This window comes from Dermacentor variabilis, chromosome 11 (assembly GCF_050947875.1).
Source record: "Dermacentor variabilis isolate Ectoservices chromosome 11, ASM5094787v1, whole genome shotgun sequence".
Classification (NCBI taxonomy): Eukaryota; Metazoa; Arthropoda; class Arachnida; order Ixodida; family Ixodidae; genus Dermacentor; species Dermacentor variabilis.
Genome location: NC_134578.1, coordinates 113,447,649 through 113,456,070, shown reverse-complemented (window position 1 = coordinate 113,456,070; position 8,422 = coordinate 113,447,649). Strand labels below are relative to the sequence as shown.

The following is an 8,422-nucleotide window of genomic DNA, read 5'->3' as shown; positions in this document are numbered from 1 at the left end:
ATGGAGAGGGAAGTCGAAAAGGCAATCGACGACTTGAACTTGGGCAAGTCACCTGGACCAGACGGACTCAGTGCGGCGTTATATAAGACATTTAAAAGAGAACTGGCCCCTATATTAGTAGGAGTATTTAATGATGCGTACGTGCAGAAATCATTGCCACCTTCTTTTGGGAAAGCGCACACCATTCTAATTCCGAAGAATGATAAATTAGATAAAGTGAGATTAGTATCATCCTACAGGCCCATATCACTAACAAACATTGATTACAAGATATTTATGAAGATCTTAGCGACTAGACTTCAAGGCGTAATAAAGGAAATAGTCGCAGACCATCAAACATGTGGAATCAAAGGGCGGTCAATTTTTTCGAACATCCATAAGATGCGGTGTGTGCTCGAGTGCTGTGACGTCACTGGTGGCGGCGTTGCAGTTCTTCAGCTTGATCTTGAGAAAGCGTTCGATTGTGTTGCTCACGGTATTTTGTTCGCCATACTGGATCATGTTAATGTCGGTACCATCATCACTGAGGGCGTGGCCTTGGCGTACCAGAACTGCACTACAAGGTTAATTGTTAACAAGTCTCTGGGGGCCCCCATTAACATCATGCGTTCAGTGCGCCAAGGCTGTCCCCTCAGTACTCTGTTATTTGCTATCTACATAGAAGCAATGTGTGTAGCGATCACCGCAAACAACAATATACGTGGTTTTAGATTAGCAGAAACAGAAGTGAAGCTGCTAGCGTATGCTGACGACGTTGCAGTGTGTTGCACAGACGAACCAAGTGTGACTGAAACAATTGCTGTAGTAAAACATTTCTGTGACGTCACGGGCAGCAGAGTCAATTGGGGCAAATCCCTCGGGCTGTGGCACGGGGAGTGGTTTTCAGCACCGGAGTACTTCGCTAATGTCAAGTGGGTGAAAACTCCGACGAAGTATCTTGGTGTTCCCCTCGATAGGTACAAGAGCAGCGATGAGTAATGGAGGAACCAAACTAATGAAACGAAACAAAAAGTGCACAAATGGACAAGCACTAACCAGTCTATTTTTTCAAGGGCAACAATTTGTAATATGTTTTTTATAGCGAAGGTATATTATGTTATGCAAGTGCTGCATTGTTCTAGAGCAAATGTGCAAAGGCTGCACAGAGTGTTTGCGGTCTTCATCTAGAGTTCATCATGGGAGAGATGTAGCCGAACAAATTTGTTCAGAAGGGTGAAGGACGGGGGTGTGGGCTTGATGCATCTTTTTGTTCGACAACTTGTCAACCGCTTTTTGTTTTTTCGAGATGTGCGAGGTCCGTTTCTGCGCACCGTATGTCAGATCAGGTTGAGCGACGCATTGCCGACACATGTTGTTAGCATGGCAAGCATGACCGGAAAACTTCGAGGTTATTTTAAGGAAGTGGTCGACAGCGTGCGTTTCCTGTCAGTACGTTTTTCAAATGATTATCTGTTTGAAGTTAAAAGGAAAAAACTGTATAATGATGTGTGCGACATTGTGTTCCCAGTGCCGTTATACAGAACCATATACAGTGGAGGGCCAGGACAAGACGTCCTTAAACGGGTGAAACGAATGCAGGTGCCACCGGGGGTTAAAACCTTCTTTTTTAAGCTCCACACAGGAACACTCTCTGTGAAAACGTTTGTGGAAGAACGAGGCTGTCTTGTGCCGTGGGGATCCCACTGCTTGATCTGTCAGAAGCCGTAGACCATTGATCACGTTTTCTTGCATTGCTGGGCGGCTGTTTTCCTTTGGGACGTGCTAAAGCGAACGCTGAAAAAGGAGTTACCGGTGGACCCCCAAGGGATCAGGTATCTGCCAATTAAAGATGAAGACGGAGTACCGTAGGATCTTATTATGCTGAACGCCCTCCACTCTATATGGCGAGCTCGCATGGCCGGGTACCATTGCGACGTCGACGCTCGGCCAGCGCGTATGTATTTCAGAGAGTGTATGTCCTTATTTATTGAAATGCAGAAAATGCAAAAGTGTGTACCGGATTGGCTGTCGAGGCTCGAACCTCTGACAGTCATGAAGGAATTTTAATTTGACAACGTCAGTCCTATGCGGATAGACGGCTTTGTAGCGCTTTTTTGTTTCTCGCCTTCGTTTTCTCTTGCAAGAGGCTTGCATTTGTGTCATGAGTGTGAAATTCATATGTACGATGTTATATTGAAAACCGGTAATAAATAAAAAAAAACCGAAAACACGCTTCGGTGGCATAGTGGTTAGCATAGCTGCCTTCCAAGTAGTTGACCCGGGTTCGATTCCCGGCCGACGCAAATATTTTGTGCACGTGCCCACACGTAAGCTCCTCGTATCATGGACATTATCAGTTGGTATGTGTGAAATTGACCTTTTCTTTTATCCGTGGTAAAAGCGGCGTTCTATCGTTAGAAAAAAAAAGAAATACACTCCTAGATTACCATAATGCGAAGACCCTGCATCTGCCTAATAAATCCATTATGTGCACTGGGCGTCATTTTATTCCGGCTGTGTCGACACTCTTGTTGCAAATAACAACTGAAGCAAGACTGCTTGGAACAACCGAGAACACGCGTCGGTGGTATCATTCTGCTTCCGGCAGCCGAGCTGAGCGGTCAGCAGAATCATGGGCTCCAGTGGAGCAGCGACAGCTGCTACTTTTGGCCGCGGAAACAGGCTGAGTGACGATAAGGACTATGCCTTTATTTTGCCGCAACTGCCTAAAGGACAAGTGGTGATTAACACCGTATTTTTGCACGGTGATGTTCGCGCCAGACCTTACAAGGTCGAGGATTTTAGAGACGCCCTACTGCCGACGGGACTCTTGCCTGACGTGGTATGCATAGGGGCGTACCAGATCAACCACGTCTGGGCAGTGACCCTCAGCGACGCGACTGCCACAAGAAGGATGCTGGACCTTAAGGAACTACAAGTTAAGGGACGACGGTGCGTCATCGTTGACCCGCAGGACCAGCAAGTGAAGATTAGGCTTCACTGGTTGCTGTACGGCGTTGCCGACGAGGACGTCCGGACGGCGTTCGCGGCTTTCGGCAAGGTGGAGGAGGTGAGCCGTGAGCGGTGGCGCGTGGACGGCATGGGGACCAAGACCTCAACGACCAGGACCGTCCTCCTCAAACTGAAGGGCAGCGTGAAGGTTGAGGGCCTTCCTCATCAAATCCGCGTCGGCGGTGAGTTGGCCTTGCTCGTCGTTGCCGGTCGACCGATGCAGTGCCTGCGCTGTCACGGCACGGGACACGACCGCCGAGAGTGCAGAGTCCCCCGCTGTTCCCGGTGCAGACGTTTCGGCCACGTTGACGCGGTCTGCGTGAAGTCTTATGCCGCTGTGACAGGCTCACCAGCTATTGACGTGGCGGCAGAGCACGTGATGGACGTGGCCGAGGCGGAGGATGCGGCTAAAGGAACCGGTGACACGGTCTTGACAGCTACAACTAGTGGGTCGACGACTCTGGAAGTGGACGGAAAGGCGGCTGAGGCTACCCAGAAACCGAGTAAGGCGGAACAGGTCGCTACGACTGAGGGGCAGGCGACGGGAAGCGTCAGTGAAGACGCACCTGACGACGCGACCGCAATGCAACAGGACGAGGGCGTCACCGACGACGACCGTACTGGGGCTCTTGCTGCCTCCGTCAAGCGCACCCACGACCAGACTAAGGACCGCGAGGATCGGGCACCCAGCACCAGTGAGGGACCACCGACGAAGACGCCTCATGGGAGGCGGATGGGCTACAAGCCAAAGCCCAATGTACCGCCTGAAAGGAAGCCTGCCGACAAAGCGGCCACGTCTAAGGACACCAACAAACCGGGAGGTCCCGGAGGCGGCTAGCCGAGGGCTAGTCGTGAGCGGTAAGCACCATGCTCCGGGCCTACTTTACTTTTCGTTTAGATCAAGATGGCTCAAATACCGTCCCTGAGGATTGCCACATTAAACGTGAGAGGGCTGGCGGCTAGTCGTAGGCAAAGTCAGGTCCTACGTTTGGTCACTGACTACGACATAGACGTACTAGCCGTCCAGGAAACTAAGGTTGAAGGAGAGGAGGAGACCGGGAGCATGGTGCGACGTTTCACGACTAGGTATTTTGCGGTGGTTAGCCATGCTGTAGGCACGGCTGGAGGGTGCGTTCTTCTTGTGAAGAAGCTGCCTGGACTGCAGATTCAGAGCATTTTTTCGTGTCAGTCAGGAAGGATTGTTCTTTGTGATATTGTTATGGGTGATTCAGAGTTCCGCATCATATGCGTATATGCGCCGAATTCAGTAGATGAGCGCGCCCGTTTTTTTTCGAACCTTTCACGATATGTTTGTTGTAATATGCGCGTGATGATGTTAGGGGACTTTAATTGTGTGTTGAGTGCTGGAGACAGAGTCAATAATGCAGGTGTGCGTGACCGAAGCAGTGAAGTGTTATCAAATTTAATTAATGAAAATGAACTCGATGATGTTGATGAATGTCTGGAAGGGGGGCGTCAAGTGACTTTTACACGTTTTCAGGGCAGCAGCCATGCGCGTTTGGACCGAATGTACATTTCATTGGATATGATTCCAAGATGCCACGGTTACTGTGTAGTACCAGTGTCGTTTTCAGATCACTGCCTTGTGAAATGTAACGTAGGTATAATGAAAAAGCGACATGCATTTAAGTGGGATATGTGGAAACTGAATGCCTTGTTACTAAATGACCAGCCCTTTTTACAGGTAGTACGGGATGCGATTAATGAAGTTCAATGTGATGCTGCGGGAACAATCGTCGAGAAGTGGGAATGTTTTAAAGAAAAGATTAAAATGAAAGCAATAGAAAGATCTAGTTGTAAAAAATTCGAGAAGGAAATGAAAGAAAAGGGTTTCAGAACACTGCTTGGGCAGCTGCTAACGCTTGAGTGCAAAGAGCCTGGTGCGTACAAAGACGATGTGCGAAACGTCAAAGAAAAACTTGAACTGTTTGAGAAGGAACGCTATCAAGGAGCCATCATGCGAGCACGAGCGGATGCACTAGCGGCAGGGGAGACGCCCACTAAAAGGGCGCTGGGTCTTGAGAAGGCGTATGGACGAAGAAACCATGTCGAGCAGATTTTAGTGAATGGGAATGTCGTTGAAGACAGTAATAGCATTCAGCGCGCCTTCTTTGAGTACTATCACTCGCTCTTCGCATTTCAGGAAGCGAATGTTGAGGGTTTTAAAGCAGGTTTTCTGCATCGCATGCCACGTTTGAGCGATGACGTAAAAAAGCGATTAGAGGAAAAAATAAGGGAGAGAGAAGTCGAAAAGGCAATCGACGATTTGAACTTGGGTAAATCACCGGGACCTGATGGACTCAGCGCGGGTCTATATAAAGCTTTTAAAAGAGAGCTGGCGCCTTTGCTTGCGCATGTATTTAATGACGCATACGAAAAGAAATCATTACCACCTTCCTTTGGAAAAACGCACACCATTCTAATACCGAAGAGCGATCAAATAGACAAACTCAGATTTGTGTCATCCTACAGACCGATTTCACTAACAAACGTCGATTATAAAATATTTATGAAGGTATTAGCTAGCAGGCTTCAAGGCGTCATCAAGGAAATAGTCGCAGACCATCAAACTTGTGGCATCAAAGGGCGATCTATTTTTTCAAACATCCATAAGATGCGATGTGTGCTCGAGTGCTGTGACGTCATCGGTGGCCGTGTTGCAGTACTTCAGCTCGACCTAGAGAAAGCGTTCGATTGTGTCGCTCACGTTATTTTGTTTGCCATCTTAGATCATGTTAATGTCGGTTCCATCATCACTGAGGGCGTGGCCTTGGCGTACCAGAACTGCACAACAAGATTAATTGCTAACAAGTGTCTGGGGGCCCCCCATTAACATCAGGCGTTCAGTGCGCCAAGGCTGCCCCCTCAGTCCGCTATTATTTGCTATCTACGTAGAAGCAAGGTGTGTAGCAATTAATGAAAATGACGGAATACGTGGTTTCAGATTGGCAGCGACCGAAGTGAAGTTGCTCGCATATGCAGATGACATTGCAGTGTGTTGCACTGACAAACCAAGTGTAACGGAAACCATATCTGTAGTACAACATTTCTGCGCCGTAACGGGTAGCAGAGTAAACTGGGGCAAATCGCTAGGCCTGTGGCACGGGGACTGGTTTTCTGCACCCGACTATTTCGCGAACGTGAACTGGGTGAAAACTCCGACCAGGTATCTGGGTGTTCCCCTCGACAGGTATAATAGCAGCGACGAATACTGGAGGAACCAAACCAAGGAACTGAAAGAAAAAGTAGACAAATGGAAAAGTACCAACCTGTCCATTTTTGCAAGAGCGACAATTTGTAACGTGTTTTTTATTACTAAGTTATATTACGTCTTGCAAACGCTGTATTGTTCTAGAGTAAATGTGCAAAGGCTGCACAGAGTGTTCGCTGTTTTCATCTGGGGATCAACATGGGAAAGGTGCAGCCGAACAAATTTGTTCAGAAGAGTGAAGGATGGGGGTGTGGGCCTGGCGCATCTTTTTGTTCGTCAAGTTGTAAACCGATTTTTGTTTTTTCGCGATGTTCGCGATCCTTTTCTGCGCGCCGTATGTCAGCTAAGGTTGAGTAACGCTTTGCCGGCACATGTTGTTAGCACGGCAAATTTGACTGGAACTCTGCGGGGTTATTTCAAGGAAGTTGTTGACAGTGTACGCTTCCTTTCTGTTCGTTTTACAAATGATTACCTTTGTGATGTGAAAAGGAAAACATTGTATAGAGATGTATGCGACATTGTTTTCCCAGTGCCCTTATACAGAGTTATATACAGTGGAGGGCCAGGACAGGATGTACTTAAAAGAGTAAAACAGATGCAGGTGCCACCAGGGGTAAAGACCTTCTTCTTTAAGCTACACACAGGAACGCTCTCCGTGAAGACGTTTCTGGAGGAACGCGGTTGTCTCGTACCTTGGGGGTCGCACTGCTTGATATGCAAGAAGCCCGAAAATATAGATCACGTTTTCCTACATTGCTGGGCGGCAGTTTTCTTCTGGGACGTCTTAAAGCGAACCCTGAAGAAAGAGCTGCCGGTGGACCCCCAAGGTATCAGGTATCTGGCCATTAAAGATGACGACGGGGTTCCCTATGACTTTGTTATGTTAAATGCTCTACACTGTATATGGCGGGCTCGTATGGCAGGGTACCATTGCGATCCTGATGCTAGGCCAGCTCGTGCTTACTTCAAGGAATGTATGTCGCGATTTATTGAAATCCATAAAATACAAGAATGTGTACCGGATTGGCTGTCGAGGCTAGAACCCCTGACAGCCATGAAGGAATTTTAGTACGACAAAGCCAGTCCGATATGGACAGACGGCTTTATTGTGCGGTTTCTTTCCTTACGCACCTTCCGTTTTTTTTTCCTCCTCCAACGGTTGGAATTTGTGATACACAAGTGTGTGCTAACTGTATCGTCTGAGTAATGTCGAAGACCGGCAATAAATAAAAAAAATAAAAAAAAACCGCGTCGGTGGTATAGTGGTTAGCATAGCTGCCTTCCAAGCAGTTGACCCGTGTTCGATTCCCGGCCGACGCAAATATTTTGTGCACATGCCCACACATCACCTCCTTGTATCCATGCACATTATCAGTTGGCATGTGTGAAATTGACCTTCTCTTTCATTCGTGGTAAAAGCGGCGTTCTATCGTTAGAAAAAAAAAAGAAATACACTCCTGGATTACCATAATGCGAAGGCAATGTATCTGCCTGTTAAATCCATTGCGTGCGCTGCGCGTCATTTTATTCCGGCTGTGTCGACACTCATTTTGCAATTAACAACTGAAGTAAGACTGGTTGGAACAACCGAAAACACGCGTCGGTGGCATAGTGGTTAGCATAGCTGCCTTCCAAGCAGTTGACCCGGGTTCGATTCCCGGCCGACGCAAATATTTTGTGCACATGCCCACACGTCAGCTCCTCGTATCTATGCACATTATCAGTTGGCATGTGTGAAATTGACCTTTTATTCGTGGTAAAAGCGGCGTTCTATGGTTAGAAAAAAAAAAAAGAAATACACTCCTAGATTACCATAATGCGAAGGCAATGCATCTGCCTGTTAAATCCATTGCGTGCGCTGGGCGTCATTTTATTCCGGCTGTGTCGACACTCTTGTTGCAATTAACAACTGAAGTAAGACTGGTTGGAACAACCGAAAACACGCGTCGGTGGTATATCATTCTGCTTCCGGCTCCCGAGCTGAACGGATCGCGGGATAATGGGCTCCAATGGAGCCGCATATGCGGCTGTTAGCCGCGGCAACAGGCGTTCGACGGAAGAAGATAAAGATTACCAGATAATTTTGCCTCGCCTACCTACAGGACGTATTGTTTTGAACACAGTTTTTTTGCACGGCGACGCTCGTGTTCGCCCGTTTCGTGTAGAAGATTTTCGAGACGCGCTTCAAGCTGTTGGTAT

General features: G+C 47.9%; 1 non-coding gene across 1 annotated transcript; it reads left to right on the top strand.

Annotated features, from left to right (window-relative positions):
- The first annotated feature begins 7,820 nt into the window (after positions 1-7,820).
- On the top strand, positions 7,821-7,892 carry TRNAG-UCC (transfer RNA glycine (anticodon UCC)). Its single transcript has one exon. It is a non-coding gene; the product is annotated as a tRNA-Gly (tRNA).
- Positions 7,893-8,422: the final 530 nt, after the last annotated feature.